The 25,830-nt window shown below is 48.5% G+C and overlaps 1 protein-coding gene across 11 annotated transcripts in view; it reads left to right on the top strand.

The window, feature by feature from the left end:
* Window positions 1-25,830, top strand: part of MARCHF2 (membrane associated ring-CH-type finger 2) — a 1,824,254-nt gene that overhangs the window by 777,871 nt on the left and 1,020,553 nt on the right. For all 11 annotated transcript variants that reach the window (XM_069649684.1, XM_069649689.1, XM_069649693.1 and 8 more), the window contains one exon: window positions 23,832-23,919. The gene's annotated coding sequence lies outside the window, so the exon portion shown is untranslated. The remainder of the gene's footprint in view (window positions 1-23,831; window positions 23,920-25,830) is intronic.

Below are 25,830 nucleotides of genomic sequence, written 5' to 3'. Positions count from 1 at the left end.
TTCGATTTCGCTTGATCTGCCAAGGTGCATCGTCTATATTTGAGCGTATTCTCATGCCCAAGTACCTTGTGTTACATACAGTGTTTAGCTTCGTCTTTTCGATAAACCAGTTCTGTTTTTTCTGAGTTTTCTTCATAGTCCGCAGGTTTTGCAGTGTTAATATCTCGCACTTTTGTTTGTTAATTTGCAGACCATTTCGGCGCACATACGCTTCAAGAGCGTCCATTTTACGTTGGAGTCCGATAGGAGTCATATCTAACAGTATAAGATCATCCGTGTAAACAAGCCAGCTTGCGTGGGTGCCGTTCATGTTAGGTGGAAAGGAGGGAACTTCACTAAGGGCTTCGCCGACATCAGATAGAAACAAATTAAAGATGATGGCGGCCAGAGGACAGCCCTGTTTCACGCCCTTGAATGTGCTAATCGGTTTTGAAAGAGTCCCCTGTCGATCGAGCCGTATTTTGATGTTTGTATTGGAGTGGAGTTCCCTGATGGCTTCGGCAAGGCTTGTGGGACAGTTCCATGCTCTTAATTTTTTCCAGAGAATTCCCTGGTCAATGCTGTCAAAAGCATGAGAGAAGTCTTTAAGGGCCAGATGTATTTTGGTATTTAGTCTTATAGCTTCGATCTTAAAGAGATTCTGTATTAGCAGGTTTAGTCCACACCCCACACCATTCACAAACCCCGCTTGCCTGGGGTCTATGTGATTACTTTCGCTTGCCCAACTCAACAGCATCTGTTGTAGTTGGGTCGCGTAGATCTTACCGATGATGTCTAGCAAGGCAATAGGTCTGTAGTCACCAGGGTTAGCCCTGTTGCCCTTTTTGAAAATCGGGACTACAATTGCGCTCTTCCAAGATGTTGGAGATACCCGTTTGTCAGATATTCTTTGAAAGAGTGTCATGCAAAAGTTCGTCCAGGCCTCTGGATTACGTCTGATAATGTAATTCGTAAGGCCGTCAGGGCCCGGTGCTCTGGATGCGTTTACTCTTTGTATTGCAGTTAGAATATCGTGGCGATCGAACTTTAGGTCCCATTTAGCCAATTTCGAGGAATAGCAGTCTTCTACCCACCCCTCTGCACCAAACATGTTGGTGTAAAAGGCAGTCCATGTTGCTTCGGAGATGTGGTCTGCCTGCAGGGAATCTTCCGGAGCAAATTTGTTGTTAATGGTTCATCAGAAATCCGCTGAGTTTATATTCCGTAATTTGACCATCATTGCCTCCGAGTCATTCTGCAGCATGATGGCTTTATAGGACTTACACCAGTTTCTAAATGCCTGTTTTATTACTTTTTTCTTTAAAGCAAAGGCATCTTTGTCCTCCATGTTTAAGTTATGGAGTTCATGTCTCATTAGCCTTTTCCGCTGTTGAATCTTCAAGTCAGAACTATGTTTGTGGACACATTTTTTGTTTTTCAGCCCTTGTTTATGTTCTGTGAAGTCAGTCAATAGATGACAATATTCAATCTCGTTGTGTGCTAGGTTTAAGTTGGTAACAATTTTGTTTACATCAGCGTCAGCAAGTTCAAGACGTATTCTGCTCGAGCGAACGGACACTGCATGCGGCCAGAATGTAGGCAATGTCGAACGTGCTGTGTTTAAGCTCATTACCAACATATCATGGTCACTATGGTCCATCGGTTTAACCTCGAACCAAAATGCTCGTGAATGTACCACGTCCGACACAAACATATAGGGCCTCATTACAAGGTTGGCGGTAAGGCAAAAACGATGCCGGTATGTTAATACCAGCAACGTTTACCGCTCCGGTGTATTCTGACCCGGCAACCCGGTATTAGCGGCACCCTAAATAACGGCGCCGCTAATAGCGGCATGGGCGCGTACACGCGCCCCTTCGGGGAGCAAATACCGGCATGCCGGTAATAGGGGGACATCCCAACCCACGCGGACATACAAATACTGGCATCACGAAGCCGGTAATCACGGGCTGCACGATGCCGGCCATACAGGCATCGCGGACCACCCGCAAACAGCAATCGGGAAACAAGCCAACTGCCACAGGTGCACACAATCCCCACAGGTGGAGGCAATGGAGGCTGGGCCAGTATAAAATGAGCACACCCGCACCACACCCATTCCAACACCAAAATGCCACTACTAGCTGTTGCAATCATGGCGTTGGAGGACATGCCAATACTGCTACAGTTACAGCAACAACACCAACTACAACAACAACTACAGCAGCAACATCAGGCAGCACAGAGGAGACGCAGGAGGAGAAGGAGGATGAGACAGGCCCAGCAAATACCACCAGCGCAGCCAGCAGTGCCTCGTAGGCAGCCACCAATCCCTCGCACCAGACCCAGCCCATTCAAACTAACCCCAGAGCAGATCCACACCCTCACCACCATAGCGGACATGATACACAGTGACATAGGTAGCCTCAAAGAAATAGCACTGCCATCCCCCCGCTACTAAAGGTGGTGTCAATGCTCCACTTCCAGGCCACAGGCACCTATCAACACACAGTGGGGCAGCTGCATGGCATTTCACAACCACTTTTTTCACGCATGTTGAACCAAGTGCTGGATGCCCTCCTGAAGCACGCAAGCACCCACATATCCCTACCACGGACTGGCCAGGAGATAGCCGACACCAAAGTAGGCTTCCATGCACTGGCAGGCATGCCCAATTGTGTTGGTGCCCTGGACTGCACCCATGTTGAATTGGTAGTCCCCCATGCCATAGAGGTGGTGGACCGCAATCGCAAGCAATACCACTCCATCAATGTGCAGATGGCATGTGACTCCAGCAAGATCATCACACACTGCTGCACCCGATATCCCGGATCAACACATGATGCCATGGTACTGCGCAAATCCACCCTACCCCGTCACATGGAGCTACATGCTGGACCACGTACCTGGCTGCTTGGCGAGTTGTACAACTGGGCCATCGCAGTGCTCTGGGGTACTGATGTGTAGGGATGCTGTAACGCTCACCTGATTCTCGCAGAGGCGCCGGTCTTGACTGGGCGACTACCGTATCTTCAAAGGTGATGTGTAGCATCCGGTTGGCTCTTTGGGCTGGACTTCTGTGCACTGTATGCCTGACGTGTAGAGTAAGATGTCTGCAGATAGAAAATATGGGGTTAATGAACTGGGGTATTGGGGTGTCCCTATCTCTTTCCTCTTCTCCTCTCCTGTAGACCCCCAAAGGTTAACACTCTCACCTTAGGTAAGTGAATGCCGAGCTCTCCATCTGCCTCGGGGCAGGGTGCTGTAACCAGTTTCTTCACTGGATAGGTAGCACAGGCCTCTTGACTTCAGAGGACTGCTGTCCGTCGTTTACTGCACGAACGGTAAGTTTCGAGTCATTCAAATGTCTTTAAAGTCTTTAGTAATGATGTCTCTTGTTTTGCAGGGTTCCGGCGATGGCGGATGACGGGCTGAAGTGAGTTGAAGATGGAGCCCGTGTGATGAATAGAAGCGCCTGGAAGCACGTAAGTAAGCGCTTGTTGCCTGCTTCACGATGCGCTCTAACTGTCTTTTTATTTTGCAGGTACGAGTTCGGAGCGGTTGCAGGGTGCCGGAATACCCACTGGATTAGATGTGGAAAGGAGTAATGGCACGTGAGTATTAAAATTCCCCAATGTCTTTAAACGCACCTTGTTTTGTCTTTCAGATGCGGGATGCAGCGCCGAAGGCCTCCGGAGCGTGCGAAGAGTTGGTAAGCTTTTGTCTTTCAGATGCCGGAATGCAGTGTGAAGACCTCCGGAGCGCACGAAGAGTAGGTAAGCCTTTGCCTTTCAGATGCCGGAATGCTAACCTGTTCTTTCTTGTCTTTATAGGTGTTGCTGAAGACTGGATTCAGGATGGTAAGCCTTTGCCTTTCAGATGCCGGAATGCTAACCTGTTCTTTCTTGTCTTTATAGGTGTTGCTGAAGACTGGATTCAGGATGGTAAGCCTTTTTCCTTAGGCCCAGGACCGGATGCAGAAGACACGATGAGCGTTCTGCTGCAGAGGTTGCAGAATAACGCAAAGCAAGATTCATCCACCGGGTGTGGTTTAAATAGCCTCCTGTAGTGCTTCGGTGTCTCCTTCCACAGCCACGCCTAGGTAAGAAAAGAGTATCTGCTTTCCAGAAGAGTTCCAGTGTTCTGAATCTAGGGAGTGGCTCCAGCCCCACCCAACAGGAAAAGTAGTTCCAAACAGAAGGGGATCAGAGGCTCAACTGGCAGGCAAGTAAGCAGCATGGTCTGCTGCAGGTAAGTCCACCCAAGCATTATGAGCCCGGCGCTTCCAGCGCTGGGACTGGGCATATTTATGAGCCTGGTGCCACTGGCGCCAGGACTGGGTCCAAAAGGTCCCAATTGGGACTGGTTGGCACTCGGAACCTGGGTTATGGATCTGCTTCCAAGGAAGTTGGGACAACCCTGACCTTTTGGAAGCAGAGATCATGACAGATGCATACTCCACCTGGTTGGGAAAGGGGTGGGAGGATGCATACCCCACCTGGGCGTCAATTGTCAGTGATTGGAGAATGCATGCAGAGCTAAACACTCCAGACCTGAACCTCACAAACGGAACATGACACATCACTGGCACAAATTAAACAAATAATGCATATCGATGACAACAAGTAAGAGGCACAACCAGGCCACCATGGTGATGGCAAGCAATGCATGACTGTACAGGATGGCAACTGGGCCAATGTGGCTAGTGTGACCATGCATAGAACTAACTGCTTGAATGGGAGGCTAAACATTGTCGTACTACCACAGTACATCCGCCTCAGCATGCATGATTACACCCTGCATCATCTATTGAACGCCATCCAGACTACCACACCTCATAACAGTTTAGAATGCATCTAGGTGACAATTTTGCATACGTACAGGGACATTTGCATGTCCACACCAAATTGCTGCCGCCATGACTGTGCTTCCTGAAGGTGCCAGCTCAGAGTGACACACACTTATTTCTATTTGCTTGCAGGTGACGGAGGATATCCCTTGAGGCCGTGGCAACTTACCCCTGTGCGGAACCTGCAGAACAGCCATGAAGAGGAGTACATTTGTGTGCACTCCCGCACCCGTGTTGTGATAGAGCAGACCTTTGGCCTGTTAAAGGCGCGTTTCCACTGCCTAAGCAGGTCTGGTGGAGCACTCCTATATAGGCCAGAGAAGGTGGCAAAGATCACCATGGCCTCTGTCATGCTGCACAGCATGTGCGTCCGTAGAAATGTACCACTGCCACCTAACATTGACATGAATGCCCCGGGTGAGGATGATGAGGATGGGGACGGAGGTGAAGTAGCCCCCTGCTAGAACATGATGCATGGGATGGCCATGCATTACGCCAAGCACAGATTCACGAATACGCCTGACCCACAGGGGCTATGAAAGACATGCGTCAGACAGACACTGGGCCATTGTGGACATGCACACAGGGAATGTTGGGAGTTGGGCACTGTACACCGTAACACATTAAATGGATGCACACGAAAATAACAATGTCCAGCCATGGATTTTTCTTATCACAACGTGTGTATAATTTACAACAGCAAGTATGTACCCACTCCCCCCTCCCTAAACCCCCAACAAACTCCCAGACCCCCCAACAAACTCCAAAACTCCCCCAACCAACACCAATACCCCCAATAGACTCCACAAGATGCACCCCTTCACCCCCAACCTTGTGTCCCACTCCCATTGTCCGCCCACACTACTTCCGGGACTTCTTCCTGTCTGGAGGTGGTATTTCAGTGTGCCTTGCACTCCTACATGTCTGGCGCACTGGGCTGGTGGGGACAGATGAAGCTGGTGTGGAGGTAGTAGGTGAGTCGCTGGCAGGTTCCACACCTCCTGCAAGCCGTGGCCGCTGCATATGGAGCAGCATTGAAGTCAGCACCTGTGTCACCGCCCCCAGGCAGTCCCTCATTAGCCGAGCCGATGCATTAACAGCGGCTGTGTTGGCTGCGATAGCCGATGTCGTCCCCGCAATTGCTGTGGCAATACCCCACCTGGTTTCCTCCCCGTCCGCTATGTACTGGTGGAGTAGGTCTAACATGGCCTCCTATCGGGCCTCCACCGTCGACAATCGTGTCTCTAGGGTTTTGGAGTGGGCTGTAGTGGTGGGTTGTGCAGTCACGTGGACTGCATTTTCGGTACTGTAATCATCAGAGGTAGGTAGGTCACAGTCACGGAGGCAGGGATCAGCTTCACTGCAGGTGGGTGACTGCAGTTGTTAGGGTGAGGGGGTGGGCACGGGGCTCGGGGTGGCCGGGCATGTCACCTCGGTGTCTCCCTCAGGCTCCACACTGGCATCAAGTTCTTCCCCAGTGGAGGCGGGTGCTTCCAGGGACTCCCCTTTGACTGGTGTGGGTGTGGCCTGCTGGGTCAGTAGTGTGTCAGGTACACTGGCAGCAGGTGTTGCTGGCTGTGTCCCAGCTCGCACAGGCACACTGGCAGTGGCTGTGGCCTGCTTGCCTCCAGCAGAGGAGGTGGTGGTGGTGGTGGTAGCACTCTTCTTAGGGTGTGAGGTGGATGCCCTTGCAGTGGTCTCCTGGGTTGCTTCTTCCTCATCGGTGCCTGGGGGGGTAGAAGAGATGTAGGGCATCAGTGATGGTGTGACATGGCAGAGGCATACGATGGTGCTGTTCATTATTAATTTGATCATGCATTCATGTTTTACAGGTGTGTCACGCAGGGTATTCAGAGGGGGCATGTTCGCATTCACTGCATGGCAGGTGGCATGCCGTTGATATAGGGTCTGGGTGTTGGGTTACATGGGCACAGCCCCGATATGTTGCCCGTGTGTAGGTTATGGGATTGGCACTCAGCATGCATTTCTGTGTGGCAGGGTTTGGGTCGCAATCTTGACTTGGATATGTTGATGTGGGTGTAGGGACATGCATTGCCTTGCCTAGTCTCACATCCACATCACTAGTGCTAAGTCATGTTTTCCCCTACATGGATGTGCAGGGTCACTCACCTCTTTCTGTGGATGATGCCGCACCCATCTCCATCTCTCCAAATCCCTCTATTGACTCAGGATCAATAGAAGTGCTGGCAGTCTCCTCCCAGAGCATCAGCTTAGCAGGTGAATGTGGAGCCCCACCTGTCTCCATGGCTGCCCTCCCGTTGCTCGATAGGATGTTTCGCACCCTCAAGCGGAGGTCGTCCTACCTCTTGCGGCAGTCACGCACGGTGCGTGGGGTGGTCCCCACGGCCGACACCTTCCGGGCAACCTCCTGCCAGATTTCCTTTCTCCTCATCTGGGCTTCTCGCTTCATATCATTGCTTTTCATTATGGCTGCATGTGCAGCCAGAGTGTCAGCAAGCATATTGAGCTCAGCGTCTGAAAAACGCTTCTTCTGCTGCCGGGTGGTCATCTTCCGGGTGGCCTTGGACATCCTCAGGTTTTTCCAACACAGCACGACATGAAAAGAGTGGTGGTTAGGGAGGATGGCAATGGATTGTGTTTTTAAAGATGGCCGCTGGCCCATTTCTCGTTCTTGCGCGATGACGTAATTTCCGGGTCCGGTTTTGCGAACCCGGTATTAGCATGGTGTTATTACCGGGCCGGTATTTAGGGGTTGCTCTGAGGCGGTGCTGGTATCAGCGGGTCCTGTGATGCCGCTATCAGGGGGTTGGAGGGCCTTTAGCGGCATGCCAGTATTACCATTACCGGCATGGTGGATTTCGCGCACTCGTAATCACCCGCTATTAGCGGGTTCATACGAGCACGGACCCGCTCTTACCGGCATGCCGATAATGAACCTGTTTTTACCTGGCTACTCGTAATGAGGCCCATAGGCCAAAACAGATAGTTGATTCATTTTTCTCCTTTTTGAATTGGCAGGGATATCCCCTGTAACATTTCCATTCAGCATAAGCATGCTTCTGGCTTCCATTTCCTGGCACCATTTCGAGGCTGCTTCTTTACGAACAAGGGTTGTAACTTTCCTCTCACCTTTGAGGTTTACATGCTTCGTACAGTCTATGTTAAGATCTCCACTTATAATCAAATTTGGAGATTCCACATCCTCAAAAAGTGCATCTATTAAAGTGGTTATTTGATTGCGGCGTGGTTCCAATAGACATTAATAATGTTCAGTACGTCAGATTCTCCATTTGTCATTTGAGGTCCGAACCCTGGCTGTCTGAATAAATGGAGAAACATTAGTAGATGAGACAATTCTGAGGCCAGTAGATTTCCTTGCCGCAATCATTAGGCCTGCCATCGGTCTTTCCTTTCCAGATAGCCAGGTTTCCTGTAGGCAAACCAGGTCCAGGTCTTGTAGTCGCGGTGTGTGGAAGAGTTGACTAAAACCTCTAGTATTCCACAAACCCAGTTTGATAGTCTTTATTTTCAGATGCCTGGCGTTATTGCATCGAATTACCACTTAGCGCGACGGCCATCCAGGCCCAGTCGTTCCTCGGATTGGATTTATCAATCTCGACAGCCGAGCCGCTTGGCGAAGAGGATAGCCCATCAATAGTTATGTGTATTTGTTCGCCATATTTGGGTAGGAGCACTTCCTTCTCGTTAGCAGGAGAGACTTTCTTTGAAATATGTTCAGAGACAATGCGGCTGGATGGTTCAAAGCTGGACCGACCTGTTGCATGCCAGCATGGGGACAAACAACTGAGAGTGAGTCATTTTGTCAGAGCACCTGTCAAAACTCTTATAAATCTCGAATCCTAGTGATAGTAAGGTAGAACTTGCTTCTAATAAGATGTCAAGGATTATTTTTGAGTTCATATGTAGAATCACTTTATCATCTCTTTTTTCGTCACAAAATTCTATGATTCTCATATCGTCAGATAGAATCGTTCTTAGACTTGGAATTAGTTGAAACAGATGTAGCATATGGTGATGATTTAAGATCAGGTTATCTGCATTGTCAATTCTTTCTAGGGTCATCTTGTAAAGGGTTGTCATCTTAGTTTTGTCCTTAGATGACTCAAACCCGTTCTGCATTGATCGCGGAGGAGTCTTCGTGTTACAGCTGGAGATCTTCTTAGCAGACATTGCAAGAGTCTGCATTTTAGCTTGCATGGGCTCTGCTGGCATTCTTGAGTTGGTAGAGGGTTGAGTGTTCCTTCTGTGATTCAGATCACTCGAAGAAGTACATGACAGGGTTTCATTAGATGTTTCGGAAGAGTTTATCGTTGTACGGAATGTAGCAGCCTGATTCCGTTTGTCCTCCATTGTCAGAAATATGGGCGAACGTGGCACACCATTTACAATAGTGATGGCCACATTTTTACTCATCGTACATGTACGTTGGTTGTTAAAAGTTTTCGCCACATCGGGAATCACTGTCCCGGTTTGTGAAGGAAACTCTTCTTCCACCGTTCCACTATTAGTCTTTGAAATCACTATGGGTTCTGTGGCCTCTGTTAAGTCCTCATCATCATATGTAGATACATTTATTAAGTCAGACTGCTCCTCTCTCACCTCTTCCACTAAGTCGACTTTCTTGTCAAGTGTTTTGTTTTCTGTGATAATGCTTTATCTTGCCCTTTCCAGTTGTTTGTGTTGACTGTTACGTTTACAGTTTTTATGTTATGTAAGAATTTTATTGAATTGTTTGTCTGTCTCAATTTTTTCAGTGGTTGATTTTTAGTTTTCTTTGTCTTCATGCTGTTAAGGCCAGCATTCACTGAAGTGCGACAGACATGTCCAGGTACATTCTTAAAGATGTCATATAGAGTGGGCTGTTCTACACTTACTTTGGAAACAGCTTGTGGCAAGTTATGTGTGTTTGTAGGCAAAACATTTGGATCAGCTGACAAGATAGGGGCAGCCACGTTAGGTGCAAGCCCAGTGTCTGTTAGTACACAGCTGTCGTCGAGGGGTTGAAAGCCCACTTCCAGGTTGTCTGACAATGAAGCTACCTCTGGGTTAAAAAGAGCCAAGTTAGAAGTTGCCATGCTGTTTTTCAAAGCTTCAGCAAACGAGCTGGCTTCGGTGTCCTTTTGGGAACGAGATTCCTCATGGCGTATGCACAGGCATTCATTCTCTTGCCGAGGATTTTCTCTCTCGTTCATCAACTTCCATCGTCTGCTTAATTCTGGTCACATTATTGTCTTGAATGAGTTCAGAGTCAGCGGAAGCATTATTCGTCTTAAGTGGAATACTGTAAGATGTGCTTGAAAACTCAGTGACCACAGACTCCGCTTGGCAGCCTACACTAATAGTAGGGCATGTTTGCATCACTTCCTCATTAGTGTTTTTGTGTTTGAAGATGCTCAGCGCCTCTCTTGCCATTCTGCCTGGAGTTTTTTATTCATATTATTGTTTTTTAACTGAATGGTTATAGTGTTCAGCATGCAGTCATGTTTTGAAGATAGGATCTGTCGCGCTTCTTTAAGTAGGTTACCGTTTTGTTCGAGATCCACGAATTTAGAGTTCAGTAATGCTACCAGTGTTGAGAGATCTTTAGTGTTCTCATTTAAATGTTCATACAACTTTGTAAACGGGGCCAAAGTAATAGCCATGGATGATATTACGGTAGATTGAATCTCACTAAGCCAGTTGACGTTGTTGGCAACAGGCACTCTTTTCTGCCTGCGAGCTCGCCTTTCATGCATAGGCTTTTGAGCTTTGCAGGCCTTTAAATGAGGCCGCTCCGATGGTGAATACTCATCCGATGAATAGTCAGTGGATGACGAGGAAAGCATTGAGTCTTGCATGTCAAGATTCGGGCTGTGATTAAAATTTTCAGTTACCCTTTCCTCTGTAGAAGCGGTCAAATTTGGAGTGCCGTCCCGTTTGGATTTTTTTCTTTGAGAACATCGTAAACTACCTGCACTGCTTACCTCTCTTCTTTTTCATTTTGTAAGGGCCATTCGTTGGATGGTGGTATATAGCGGGCATTCCTCGCATATAGAGTTGTCAGTGCATTTCTTTTCTGGCGACCGTAGGTTCGTTGTTACGGCCGTTGTTAAGGTCGCGTTTTTCTTGAACTTCGAAGCACGAGCTTTATTGATCCAGGTTAAATCTGACAATAGCTTGTTTACCATGTCAAGGGAGTTGCGCCGATTTGCAGTTGAGCATTGATTTCGGAGCGAGTCCCTGAACGTGGTTGGTGCGGCATCTGTTGGCTTATTCAGAGGTAAAAAAGCCTTTGCTTAAGGCATTTGAGTGCAGTGAAAACACCTCCTCATCTACAGGAGGTGATAAATCATCATTAAGCGTCCAGTTTACTGCCGCCTTTCCATTGGGGTTTTCTCTAGTGCTATAGTATATAGATCTCATTCCAGTAGCTCTTGAATGCGGCAGAACAGAATGTAGACTATACCGAACTCCATGCTTGAGTAGATCGTCCTGGCTTTGTTGTGACTGGATAACAAATTCTTCCCGTGGAGCACTGCTCTTACCCACTAGGGTTTTAAAACAATACCATGCTAGTTCCTGTAATGATGGAACCCGGCGTTGCCCCCAACACGGTGTAGAGCCAGGCTCGTCACTGACAGTACTATCCTTGATGGTGAGTGGACTGCCGCTGCCATTTTTCAGACATGGCACGTCAGGTGTTTCATGATTTAGCCCCATGTACTCCCCAACATGAAGAGGAGGCAGAGAACACGTCTGTAAGGGGAGTACAAAAGTCGTGTCTTGTTCCGTAGCTCTCAATGAGATCCCATTTTCATTCTCCCGGTTCAGCCCACCCACCACTGTAGACGTGAGATTTGCAATAATGGACGTAAAGCCGGTGGAAGGGACAAACAGCATCGATATGTCATTAGTATTTGGACTTTTGTTTAAATCACTAGGAGACATGACAGTATGTGGCCGCCCATTGGTAACCACAGCGGCAGTGCCCCTGGTTGAAATCCCAATAGTGGATGAATTCACAGTGCTTAAGTGGCTTACCTGGTTTAGTGCCACTTCAATATGCACTGCGGGCTCTTTCGCAACGTCGCGCAGCTCTTGCTGAGGGGTCCAGTTCTTAAGTTCGGCTTGTGTTATTGGTTGTTTAGGGAGGCTGGCTGCGGTTTCCGAGTGGCGGCTCATCTTCTTAGGCTCCTAAGTTTGTCAGCACAGGCGAACAAGAGCACTACAGAAGCCGCGTAATACCAGCCGAGCTCTGGGGCCGCCCACTCCGACCACTCCGCACAACAGTATCAACTCGCCCTTTCGCAGAGGGCTTACGCCGCAAGGGCGTTGAGACGGCCTTAATAAGGACAGCTGTAGAGTCAGCTGGCTCTGCCCTTAAAGGCACACGCACCTCGCAATGACGTTAGGTTGAATGCTGGAGTAATGCTGGAATAAATTCAAGCTTTTCTCTGCTTACAACAGCTCTCCACTCCTCCGCTCCTCCAAGACACAGCACAACAGTATCAACTTGTCCTTTCGCCGAGGGCTTCCTTGGTCTTCTTGAAGCTCAAGTGACCAGCCAAAGGTATCTCGTGGGCTAACTGTAGGAACTGGAGTCTGTTAGAAAGGGGTACTACAATTCTTTTGCAGTCCCCAGGGATAGACTCAGTCGGTTCACTGTAGAAGAGGCCATCTTCCCAGTTTAACCTGTGATTTCCAACTTCTTGCCCATCAAGTTGGTTAGCAGCCTGTTGGCGAAGACCTTCAAGAGTAGGACGATCTCTCTGTCCTCTGCTGAAGTCTGCGCTGTTGGGCCCAGATTCTGCCAGTAAAGACTGCATCTCAGGATGGTCAACGGGGTCAAGATCTCCCACTAAGACAGTGTCTTCTTCCAGATCTGATTCTTCAGATACTGGCTCAACCACACAAGGTTGTACCTCACAGTCTGCCTCAGCAGGAGTATGAGTCACAGGTGTGACTTTGGACAATCTTGGGGATGTCCTTGTTGGTAGCACAGGGGTGCTGACTAACTTTTTCCTGGAGGTCTTGGGTTTCCCCTTTGCCTCAGTTTTCCTATAAATAGCAGTGAGCAACTCCTCTGGAGTGGGAGTCAAAGTTTCCTCTATCATCTCCTCTGGAGAGCCACTCAAGGTTCTCTTACTTGCAGACCTAGTGAGCTCCTGTTTCCTTTTACTGGGATCCTGGGGGTGCTTGAAACAACTCCAAGAGTTTTAAGGTCATAACTCAACAGAACTCTCCCATGCACTTCACTCTGCACACTAACAGGTATCTTGACAGTCATATCATTACACTGGAGGAGAGCTGGTAACTGGGGAAGCATTTGCACAGGGACTCCAGCTAACCTGGTGAGGTATTTGGGTACCTTAGCAACATCCTCCACCTTGAAAAATGATTCATCCACCACAGTTATGCTGGCTCCAGTGTCTCTGATGGCTGGGGTTTCCTGACCATTCACAAGAACACTATGGCCCTCATTACGACCCTTGCGGAAAGCGACTGACCGGAGCGCCACAGCGTAAATAGCGTTTCCGCCATTGTACGAAGGAGCAAAGTGCGGCCCATTCCGACCCATCGGGCACGAGCACCACGCCACGGCGGAAGTGCAAAGTCCGCGATGGCGGAAATTACCCCAAAACGGCCCACACCGCCGCCGTACGGCGCCCTAGGTGCAATACCGCCACCCCTCTTAGCGGTCACCGCAGTGTGCGCCTACCGGAAAGTACGGTGCCCGGAAATATACGGAAACGGAAGTTAAAACATGGGCCCGGAACGGGAAACATCCCGGCGTACACCTATAAAAACACTAAAACCACACAACCACTAAAATCACTACCCTGAAACACACCCCAACCCGTCAACCACCCTAGCGAAACCAAGAAAAATGGGAAAAGTAGCGAAGAAAGCGTGCGACCGCAAGCGGCAGGTCCACTTCTCCCGTGAGGAACTCACCGTGCTAACAGAGACCCTCCAGGAGAATGCTGCCGTCGTCTTCTCCACGCAAATGACCAGGACGGCACTTGCAAACAAGAAGGCCATATGGGCTCTGGTGGCACAGCGGGTAAGTGCGGTGGGGACCGCACCCCGCACCCCACAGCAATGCCGCAAGCGATGGGACGACCTGCGGATACGCGTCCGCAGCATACTCTCTGCCAACCGCAACATTGCCACAGCCACCGGGGGAGGTCCTGAATCACCCATCAAGTTGACCCCCTGGGAAGAAATCTGTGCCTCCACCATCGGAATGGAGAGCATAGAGGGAGTCGGAGGGATGGAGAAAGGAGTGCAGACATCCGAAGATTCAGGTAGGTGGGCCAGATAAAACAATGCCAAATCCACACAGTCCATCCATGTGAAGTACCATGCGTCCACATAGTGCAACAGAAACACATGTCCAGGAGAACGTCCACACACATCGGCCTGAAAGCGCACGTCAAAACCCACAATAAATACATAAATAATTAAAAACCCCTAATACACGCACTACACGTGCAGCAGGCACACCCTAACTGCAGGCTGCCAAACAACTGCACCCTCACTCCACACACAAATCAAAGCACCTCCAAGACCCCGACCCAAATCACCCTCAGGTACCACCCCAATGCATGTGATACAATGCCATTCCAATTCCCACTGACCCATCAATAACCCTCGCCCTCCTTTACTCCACCACAGGGTCCGATCCAAACGACGAGCTACAGGACACCCCTACCAGCACACCTGCAAAGAGGGCCAAGACCAACGGCCAGAGACCCTCCACCTCAGCTGCACGCATCAAGACACGGCAGCAGCACAAATCAGGTGGCAGCACAGAGGAGGGAACATCAACAGGCACCCCAGCAGCCAGCATGCCCACAACACCACCACCACAGGTCCCCCCAATGGATGCCACAGAAGGCACTGCCTCTGGTGGCAGCAGCACCATAGGTGACACCCCATTGATGGCAGCATGCTCGGACACAGAAAACGGGGATGCCGAAGTCAGATCCATCCATGACCTGTCCCAATCCCCCTGTCTGTCCCATCCCGTACAACATGAGGATACCACGCAGGGGCACCCACAAGACGACGACTGGCCATCCCCCACAAGCCCTGTGGCAAGGCAACATGAGGTCAACAGCCCCTCTGTGACACCCCCGCAAATGGCCATGGCCCAGCAGAGGCAACAGTCCCTCGACCAGTTGATCGAACAACAGCAGCAACTGGCCACACTCCTCAAGGACCATGCCGATGAATGTGGGGGCACTAAGGCAGACATAGAAACATCAACTGAGACACTTAGGGCAGAAATGGAGAGAGGTACAGAGACGCTAAGGGCACAAATTGAGAGAAGCACCGAGAGCCTGAGGGGGGAACTGCATGCGACGTCCAAAGACGTATGTGCCGAACTTGCCGCAGTGCGCCGTGTGCTCACTGAGCTCTCGCAAACCCTTAGGGACATGCATGGACGTGAGCAGGCAGACACATCATCCGTTGCAAGTTCCGTCCAGGGCAGCCCCCAACGTAGATCTGGAAGGAACCTGCGCTCCACAGGCAGGGGTGCCCCTGATACCCGCAGAGGGGGCATGCAATAGCGACAGCCCACTGACAATGAGCATCTTTGGACACTGGTGTTCGGGGGGGAGGTAGGAGGGTGGAGGGGGTGTGTTGGGCTCACTTGGGTGGCGGGTCGATAGGGTGTTCAACATGATATCACATATGCCATAAAAAGTGCACGATCAACCAATGAGAAGTGTGGACATTGATCTTTGTGTACTAGGCCATCATAGGCGTACAGTCCATATTGTGCATGTCCCAGACACACGCAGTGCCACGAGTCCCGTGTCCATGTATCAGCCACCAGGCGTGAGTGCTAGAAGCATACATCAATGAGATGCTGACGAATGTCACGGGCCTCCGGTGCCTCGCAGACTCCATGAGGTGCTGCCACATCCCCACCCTCATCATGACCATCATCAGGTGCTTGCAGTTCAGCGTCAGGGGGCATGGGCACATTTCTACGTACGCACATGTTGTGGAGCATGACACATGCCATCACCATCTTTGCAACCTTCTCATGGCGGTACAGGAGTGCACCGCCAGACCTGCTGAGGCAGCGGAAACGGGTCTTCAGTAGGCCGAATGCCTGTTCAATGACTACACGGGTACGTGAGTGGGCATGGTTGTAGTCCTCCTCATGCTGGTCCCGTGGGTTCCGGACTGGTGTGAGGAGCCATCTCTTCAGTGGATATCCAGCATCACCTGTATGTGGACGAGAAACGTATGATGTGGAATGCCATTGATACGTACGCACACCCCCCCCCCCCCTTCCTGGCAGGTCATTGACAATTCACATACCCCACATCATCATGCATGTAATGAGACTCACCGAGTAGCCAGGATCTGTTCCCTGCGTGTCGCTCCATGTAGCGTGGTATTGTAGAGTTCCTCAAGACCATAGAATCATGGGTTGATCCAGGGAATCGGGCACAACAATGTGTAATGATCCTGTTGGAGTCACACACCATCTGTACATTCAGGGAATGAAATTGTTTTCGGTTGCGGTACTGGGCCTCCATGGCATGTGGGACGACCAATTCAACATGGGTGCAGTCGATGGCACCAATGCAACCCGGTATGCCGGCAAGTGCATGGAATCCCACTTTTGTGTTGGTTATTTCCTGCTCCGAGCGTGGTAGAGAGATGTAGTCGTCTGCGTGCTTCAGGAGGGCATCGAGCACTTGCAATAGTGTCCGTGAGAACAGTGGCTGAGAAATGCCATGCAACTGTCCGACTGTGTGCTGGTAGGTGCCTGTGGCCAGGAAGTGGAGTACAGACACCACCTTCAGTAGGGGTGGGATGGCGGTTGGGCTATCTATCATGCTGACAAGGTCAGCCTGTGTCATGTCCACAATGGCGGCTATGGTGTCCCGGTCCAGACGGTAGAGGGTGTGGATCTGCTCATCAGTGAGGTTGAACGGATGTGCTCGGAGGCGTGGAATTGCGGGCTGCCTGCGTGGTGGTAGTGGCTGTGCTGGTGGGCCTTGCTGGCCCTGCCTTAGCCTCCTCCTCCTCCTGCGTCTCCTCCGTGCGGCTGGTTGTAGTTGGTGTTCGTCTACTTCTTGGAGTCGGAGCACTTGCAGTGCTATCAGGTCCCCCAGGGCCAACATCGCGAGTCCTGCCGGTAGCATTTCGGTGTGGTTGTGGGAGGAGACTGGCTGTGCAATTTATGTGTTTTCAGGCTGTATGGCCTCCACCTGTGGTGATTGATTCCACCTGTGCAAACTGCTCTCCCCTTTGGCCGAGCACGTCCCGCGCACAACGCTGCAATTCGGGGAATTGTATCTTGCTATTGCAATCATGTATTTGTACCCGATGGCCGTGTAAGATTGGTTGATATGTTCATTCTGCTGTGGTCCCATTGTTTCACATACTATCTGTGCAGTCGCGAACAGACTTGTGAGGGGTCAGTGGGACGTAGTACTCGAGTAACGGTGGGCCCTCATGCATCACTGTACCGAGTTGCAACGACGGGCGGGGCGTCCCATTCGTGGGTGAAGGCAGTTGCCATTTTCACACACAGCCGCACTCGATGGAATAATTAGTGATTCCAAACGGCCACAGATGCCTTTTCGACGTGATGTTGCAAATGAGGAATTCGAAGGGCGGCGCTTTCGGTTTCCAGCTAGCGGCGAGGAGATGCCCACAGGTCTGACTGCAAATGTAACGTTCTATTGTTCTATGTCCTTGAGACAGGGCCCATGGCGAGGGAGCAATGATTGATATGAATAGTTTGGGATGCGCAATAGCTACGTGGGCGATGAGGCCGTCCGTTCCCAAATACATGTTACTTCACAACACTGGAATTACGGGCTGGGGCACTGTGGATTTAGCAGGCTGCAGAACGCACAGACTCAATGGATGTTTCTAATGTTATGTGAGTAATTATTCAGGCATTTTGATCCCGGGATGAGGGAATGATGGATGGATGCATGGGCAGGTGATTTGATACAGAGTTTGCCATGTACAGGGCTTCTTGGGATCTATCCGCCTCCCCTACGCTATGTGATGCAGGGCTGCCATAGTGGGACCATCGTCCATCTGGCCTTGTTGAGCCCTCCCTGTCTCGAGGCGCCCTCAGACACTCGTTTGTGATGGTGTTTGCACCTCGATATAGATGGTTATGAGTCGCAAGTGGTTTTGGGGTGGTGATGTTCCTTTGGAGTGGGCTAGCATGCATATGGCTGTGGATTTCGTGTGATCATTGAAGTGAGTTGTTGGTATGTAGTTCTGATGGCCATTCTGTTCTTTTTCTTTTCTTTTGGTTGACAGGTATCTCCTCCCCTTTTGCCACTGCCATCTGTATGCCACTCCTGCAGATGGAATTTACTCCCGACACCTGCTGCTTCGTGTTAATCAGTGGAGCAGCATTACGATCTTATGGGACGATCGCCAATGGGCCACATGCCCTTACGCAGTACTGGTGGCTCGGAGCAACATTTCGGCCTTTCAGCTGGACTAGTGCCTCCCCATTGGGACGGCCCTGCGGTTCTGTGCGCTTCCATGTTGCCTTTTCGTACGTGAATGTGGCTCTTTGTACCATGGGGGAACAGGGCGACACACAGGTAGTGGCTGGTCATTTCTTGCGGAAGCAGCCCACAATGGTGATTTGTGTTTTGGAGTTCATGGCCTGATGGCTGTATGGGCTTGGTGATTTTGATGTGCATAAAATTTCTATTCTGATTTGGCCCGTGTAGCGTTTTTCTTTGCAAGTGATGTGGCATATGCCTATTTGGGGGGCGATGTATTGTGAGGAGATCTGCATTGGGTTCCAGCTTCGGGGTTTAGTTGCGTGGTACTGTGCTGTGCGCGTTTGCCTACGAAGCCCAGTGAGGTCAGGGATGGGGGCTGCCAATATGCCAGTTTGAATGTTGTCATGCTCAGGGGCGGGGGATTGGGTTTTGTGTAACAGATGCCGGTCAGCCAGGTGGACTGGTTGAATGATGTGGTTTTCGGAATATTGCTGGTCACAGGTGCCTGTGTTTGCGTGCGTTTCTTGGTGGGGGACTGTGGTCATGTCCATTGGGATGGCTTCTGTATTCGTGCCATCTGTGCCCTGCAGCTCCCATTGGCCCCTCTTGTGTTTCTTTTGTTCGTTGGCATGCATGGGTGACTTGTACATTTCAATGGTTGCATTGTGGCTTCATTGCACCTACGGGGAGTTGTACTTTGTGGGCAGGGAGCGGTGTACAGGCACTCAGTGGGGCCGTTTACGGTTGATTCGCGATGCCGTACTTCTCGCCATGGCGGAATGGTACATTACGCCGTGCCTGATGGCGTTAGGTACATGTCCGCTAGGGTCGGAATTGGCGTACCGTTGCACCATGGTGGTGTTTGCGGTTTGGCATGGCGCGCGCGCGCGTGCTTGGTGCAGTTAGCGTTGGCGTTCACTACGGTGTCGCTAATGGCTTCGTACTTTGCGGTGACGGGTCATAGTCGCACCGAGCGCTATTCGATGGCGGTATTGCATTTCCGCCATCGTTTTTCGATTTCCGCCAGGGTCGTAATGAGGGCCTATCTATATAATGCTCCTTATTATCTGGGATGGAATTATAGACATCTAAATCCTGTTGTTCCCACAAGCCCGGGGACATTAAAGAAACACTAGCTGAGACTCTCATGGCTTCATCAGCCAGTAGGTGAAAGTTTCCACTTGCCATAGGTACTTCTTCCTCTGGGACCCCTACAACGACTGAACCGCCCGGTGAAGCCCTGCTGCAGGTCCGAATCTTCAGAATCCGATGACAGAGAATATCCCCCAGGAAACCTCTCCCTTGAGCTGGTGGGACCAACCAGTTTGCCCAAACTACAAGCCAGGACCCCTCCTCTGGTCAAATTCGCTGTACAGAGCTACAGTGGGCCGGATAGCCAGGAAGGTCAGACCCTGCTTGGGTTTTAAGGAGCGCACCTTTTATTCGTTGTTTTGCTCTGCTGCTGGCTTCTTCCTTGGGTGGCGCAGGACCCTCCAGCTTCCTACTTCGTGTCAGTCCGACAGTCGCTTCAGGAACCGTCAGGAATGTCCACCTCAGGTACAGCTCCCTCTCCGTTTTAAGGTACTGTGCAAATCTGGTTGTTCGTTTTGTTCAGCTGCAGTGAAAGTGTTTGAAATCTTTCTCCAATCCAAGGGCTCTCAGTTTCTATATTTCCAGATTGGCAAATCTCCGACAATGTGACCAACTATTCCTTGGATATACTGGGCACAAATTGGGCCTTGCAGTATCTAAACAAACTCTATCCAGATGGATAATTCTAGCAGTCTCTGAATGTTATGAACTAGCTAGGAAAGAGCCTCCAGATGGATTAAGGGCTCATTCAACCAGAGGCATGGCAACTTCCACGGCCCTTCAGAGGGGTGTCCCGGTGCAGGATATTTGTGCTGCGGCCACCTGGTCGTCAATGCACACCTTTTGTAAACCATTACTGCTTAAACTCTACTTCATACCAAGGAGGACTATTTGCAAAAGCTGTCCTTCATTCAGACCATAATTAAAATTCCTAGTACTCCCACCTCCAAAATTACCACTGCTATGGGAGTCTATCATAAGATGAGGAATACGTGGGAATCCATTCGAAGAACAAGTTACTTACCAACTGTAACATTCTTTCGATTGGATGGTCCTCTCATGTATTCCTCATCAACCCTCCCATCCTACCCCTCCGTACAGTTTATGCCAGTTGCACTCTGACTTCCTTAAGAGCCTGAAGACTTAAAGCCTGATCAGCTGATGCAACCATGAACACCGTAAAAAGAGAACTGAGGTAACAGGCGCAGCTCGAGCCCTTTATACACCAGATTACGTCGACGCCTGACGGTGGCCCTCGAGGGACTTCGACTCTGCGGTCTCGAACACAGCACCCCCTGGTGAAAAAAAAAATCCGAAGCAGCTATAGCTGGGATACGATTATCATAAAATCAGGAATACTTGGGAGAAACATCCAATCGAAAGAACGTTACAGTTCGTAAGTAACTTGTTCATCTCCGCCATACCAACAGGAGTTTGGCCAATGCGTGATCAGTTCCGAAAATATATTTTCCTTTGAAGTATTTGTATTTATTTTTTTTATATAGCGCTTTAATCCAAAGCGCTTTACAATTTAACAACAAGAATACATCAAACATGGAACAGTAGAAGCAATAATAATATACATGAATCAAACCAGAAAAACAGTATGTAGATCAATTTTCATATGAGGAGAAAGAGGAGAGGAGGGGGTGGGGAAGGAAGGAAAGCGGAGAGAGAGTAGGGAGTAAAGTGAGTAGTAGGAAGAGAGGAAATCTTAGGAGAGACGGGGAAGATAAAGAGAAGTATGACGGGGTACTAGAGGGAGAGAGAAAAAGGTGAAAGGGGGAAAAGGTGTCAGAGTGGATAATGAAGGAGTGTTTTCAAGGAGGAGTGGAAGGAGGAATAGGTGGGGATGGAGCAGCTAGAAAGAGGTAGGGAGTTCCAGTGTAGCGGGGCAAGGAGCTGAAAGGAGCGGAAACGAGAAGAGGCACAAGGTCGCCATATATACATTGGCAATATTGGGGGCTGAAAGTCGCCCCCATGCTCACTCCCTTCTCTTCTCTTCTTTGTAGAGTTGATTTTTATATAGGAAAACATTTTCCATCATTACAAGGCAGATACATTCACGCCCAAACCCAGTTGGAGGTTGAAGGGGTTGGGTACGCTTGTCCAAAACATCCCCCAGAACATAAAGACATTCCATTTGTGGTATAGAGAGATTCGACATCCATCGTCACCAATATGTCTTCCTTAGTAACGTGTATGTCTTGGATGATATGAATCATATCCGTAGAGTCCCCGAACGTATGAAGGTGTCTGTAACACAAATGGTTTCAGAAACACTTCAGAGTAAATTGACAAAGGTTCCAGGAGTGAATCGATGGCAGACACAATGGGTCTGTCAGGTGGTTTTGTATTGTGTTTATGTATTTTGGGTAGGAAATAAAAGGGTGCCTTCTTAGGCAATGTTTTGTTGAGGAAACAACCTTCTTCTTGGCTAATCCATTCCTCAGAAATAGCATGATTGTTCAGACTGTTGATCTCTTGTAATCTTGGAGTTGGACCACTGTCTAATTTTTTATATGCGTTCCTGTCGCCCAATAGGCGCATGCATTCTTTTTCATAGTCAGTAGTTGTCAAGATCACAATCCCACCCCCTTTATCTGTTGGTTTTATTGTAATTTCGGGCACATCACACCATTTTATTAAACTCTCTCTCTCCGCTCTACTGAGATTGTCTGGTTTGTAATTTGTTCTTCTGAATCACCTCCAGGACTTGTTTAGTTGCTCTGTTTTCAAAAGCCAGTATGTCTGGCGGACAGGTGTGGGGAGGGGGCATAAAGGTGGATTTCACTTTCAATCCACTCACATTGGGTGTTTCTTCATTCCTCCCTGCACTGTTAGTTATTTCCCTTTGTTGTTGGGGGAGATAAATCTCCCAAAAGATTTTAAGGCAGTTGTTTCTAAAAAATCTCTGCAATTCTAGTTCCGTATCAAAACAATTAGCCCTATTAGTAGGCACACAGGACAATCTGGAGAAACGGATACCGGGATGATCTACATAAAGTGAACATAACTGTCAACCCTGTATGGGTAAGTTTTAGGGAGACCCATTGCAAATATAGGAGGTGCAACTATGCATGTAATATATTGTTTAACATCAGATGTAGATGCTGATATATCTATAGACTACTATCATTTAACTTTTTTAGGAGGACCAGGAGAGGAAACATAGCTGTTGCATAACCATTTGGAGTATTCAGTCCCAGAGTGTAATCACGAGCAATGAACTTATTTTTCTACAGCCATAACAATTTTTGAAGGTACTATTATATTTATATATAAAAGAAGGTTGTAAAAAACATCTGATTGAAATTAAAACAATTCATTAGCAGGTTTACGAACAAACATAACAGACCTTTCTGTTGGTCTGTATTAAATAGGTCCAAAGTGAAGATATCACATTCCAGAACCTTTATTGAAGGATTGAATCCTTTTTATCTTCTAGAGTTTATATGGAGGTGAGTGGAGGTGATTGCAACTATGTAATAAGTTGCCATTATCACAATTATAGTGTTTTTGAAAGAAATTAGGATTACAAGGCAGATTGACGGATTTTTATAGACTATTGTATGTTTTTGTGTAGGTGGTGCGTCTCATCCTAGTACACATAAGGCAAGATTCAACAAGCTCTGTGCCTAACGTCCTGAGGAAGGTCTGGAAAAATAGAAGGGCCTGAACACGAGTGCCCAATCTATGACCGAAACACATGTCGACTCAATGAACTGTCCATAATTAGAAAAAACTGTTACTGACACTTGTACTGAAGATAGGGTTGAAATATTGTGAAGATTTAAATGTATTGAACATGGTGTAACAACCAGATTGAGTTACACAGAAATATAGAGATCTATTGCCAACACTAGAAGTATGGGTGTGAATGAGTGACAGAAGAATTGATAGTGTGAGCAGAAATGTACATGTGTATTTGAGGCTATGATAAATTAATTTGCAGTATAAAGTTTAGAGACTAGTAATTGTATACACATTTATACATACATATATTTTTGTACTATGGTTAATAAAATTGTTTTTTGGGGATAAGTTGTATGAGATAAACCTGTCATCCTCCATCTACTGGTTCATATTGTTATATATTTTGACATGTTTTGTTGATCCATCACCTATCGCACACGTTGCCTGGACATGCCTCACATACAAAATGATTCAGATGCCATCAGAAACATAATGTATGTCTGCATGCGATATTCGTATGGAGTAATCACTCATCTGTGTGGTGTTTCAGCAGACTTGCAAGAACACTGCATGCAGACCCCCTGAAGCACTCCTGTCTGCAATATGCCTATACGGATAACCACATAGAATAGTTCTTATTTGCATGGCTGAGAATGAGGGTGTAAAGGAGCTTTTATTGCCATGCAGCATACCCACTTATTACTCTTTTTTTTTTGTAGGTGTTGTCAAAAAATGTAAAACAAACAAATAGAAAATGTGCTTACAGTCAAATCAGAAGATTGCCACAGGGATAAGTAAACCAGTCTGGTAAGTTTTATAAGTGGTCTTGTCATCAAAACATTGTCCTTTTATAAGGGTATACCCACAGGCAAAGATTGAAAAGGTACCATGAAGCAGGCAATGTAATGTTTACATGGAGACAATTGTTTCTTATGACCTTGTTAATGCTGACAGTTGCACTGTATACTTTTAAATCTGCTAACTGACCTTTCATTGTGTGTGGTTTTACAGAGTTGTCAATGAGACTCTGGCTGGTATTATTAGTTCAGAGCTTTGCTCTGATACCCAGATAGGACTTTTTGCCTGTGATTTCTGTGGTATTGTACCAGAAAACGTTCCATGGCCTGTCAGACTCCCTGGCCAGTTAGGTTGATTATGTCTACTAGCTCATCTTTCCTGGGTGCTTTCCCAAGACCACAAATACCGTTGCCACCCACTACCCCAGTCTCGGGGACCAATGCAAAAGTGGCCCACAGTTGCAAATGGCTATTCATTCCTTTAGTGACACTGTTTGAATAGTACCCTAGGGGTCGTTTTTAAATAATATGTGATGTAAATTGTGCATTTTAAATAATATTTATTCAGCAACACTGGTCAAAACTACTAACTGCACATTGGCTAAAAAGGGGCCCACTTTGACCCAAAAAACTGGCCCACACTAGCATTTTGTGTTTTTGGTTCGGTCACGAGCCTATTGCCCTATAGGCCAGTCTGAGGCTACCCAGTGTGTATTGGAAAGGACAGCTGACATGTTAGTCATCCAGCAACTATCTACAGAGATACAGATGGGCACATAGAACTCTAAAGCCAAAAGCTTTTTTTTTTCTCTCCTCACCCTAACCTGTGGCAGACGCCGATTGGTGGAACCATAGCAAAAGGTTATGATATCAGACAAAATTCGGGATTGTTATAGAACCCTTATTAAATAAGTGTTTATTACTTTACTCGTGTACTACCAATGACTGTCTGTTTACCTAGGCTACCTTTTCCTGCTGCGACGCAGACGTCAGGTACAGGCCTGCCTGGACAATGATGTGTTCCATCCCCAGCACTTTTGCTATCAGGCAGTGATCCAAACACAGATCACAATGTGGAACACTTGTTAAAATCTCTCGTCTTTTCCACTCTCTATTAGTGGACATAATGGTCTGTGTATCCTGGACTCTTCAGACCCAACATTATTTTAATTGAAAACTGAGTGAATAACTATTTAGATGAATTTGAGGTGGCCGCTGTGTTATGGATGCAACTCTTCTAGGCTTCAATAAAAAGCAGATATCTGGAAACCAAATACAAGATTGAACTTTATCTGTTCTGCCATCATCCTTCCTAATTCTTTGCAGTTGTTTCTGCATTATACAGTTGGGAAAGAGCCAAACTGATACTGCTTTCCATGAACACTATGTCCATGCACTCTGCAGGGCACACTCTGGATGTTCTAATCTCATCAGACCTTCCCCTTTCTACCCCTCTCACCACTCCTCTCTCCTGGAGTGATCACTTTCTCTGTTCCTCCCAGGTCACCCTCTCTTCCCCCCAGGCTAAGCCAATTCCAGCACTGCCACCCACCTTCTCGGTTATCCACCCCATGAAGCGTGTGTCAGTTGAGGCTTTCGCCGCCACTTTCTCAACCCACCCTCCCCCTTTCACTGACTCACACCCTGACACAGCCCTTTCCATGCTCCACTCTGCTATATTGGATACTCTCGATGTGTTTGCCCCTGTCACGAGGATCCACCTGAAGCCCAAAGCCAAGTGCAATTCCTGGTAGACTCAGACCTAGTCACCCTCAAATGCAAGTGCACGGTGCCTGAGCGGAAATGGCGTGCTTCTGGTACATCCTCTGACAAACCGGCCTGCCTCCTGCTCCAAAGGCAATACTGGCTTTCTGTCCGTACCAAGAAGAGAGCTCACATCCAAGCCTGCGTCTCTGCAGCA

This window comes from Ambystoma mexicanum, chromosome 1p (genome assembly GCF_040938575.1).
Source record: "Ambystoma mexicanum isolate Mex_15411 chromosome 1p, UKY_AmexF1_1, whole genome shotgun sequence".
Lineage (NCBI taxonomy): Eukaryota > Metazoa > Chordata > Amphibia > Caudata > Ambystomatidae > Ambystoma > Ambystoma mexicanum.
This window is presented reverse-complemented; position numbering and strand designations above follow the sequence as displayed.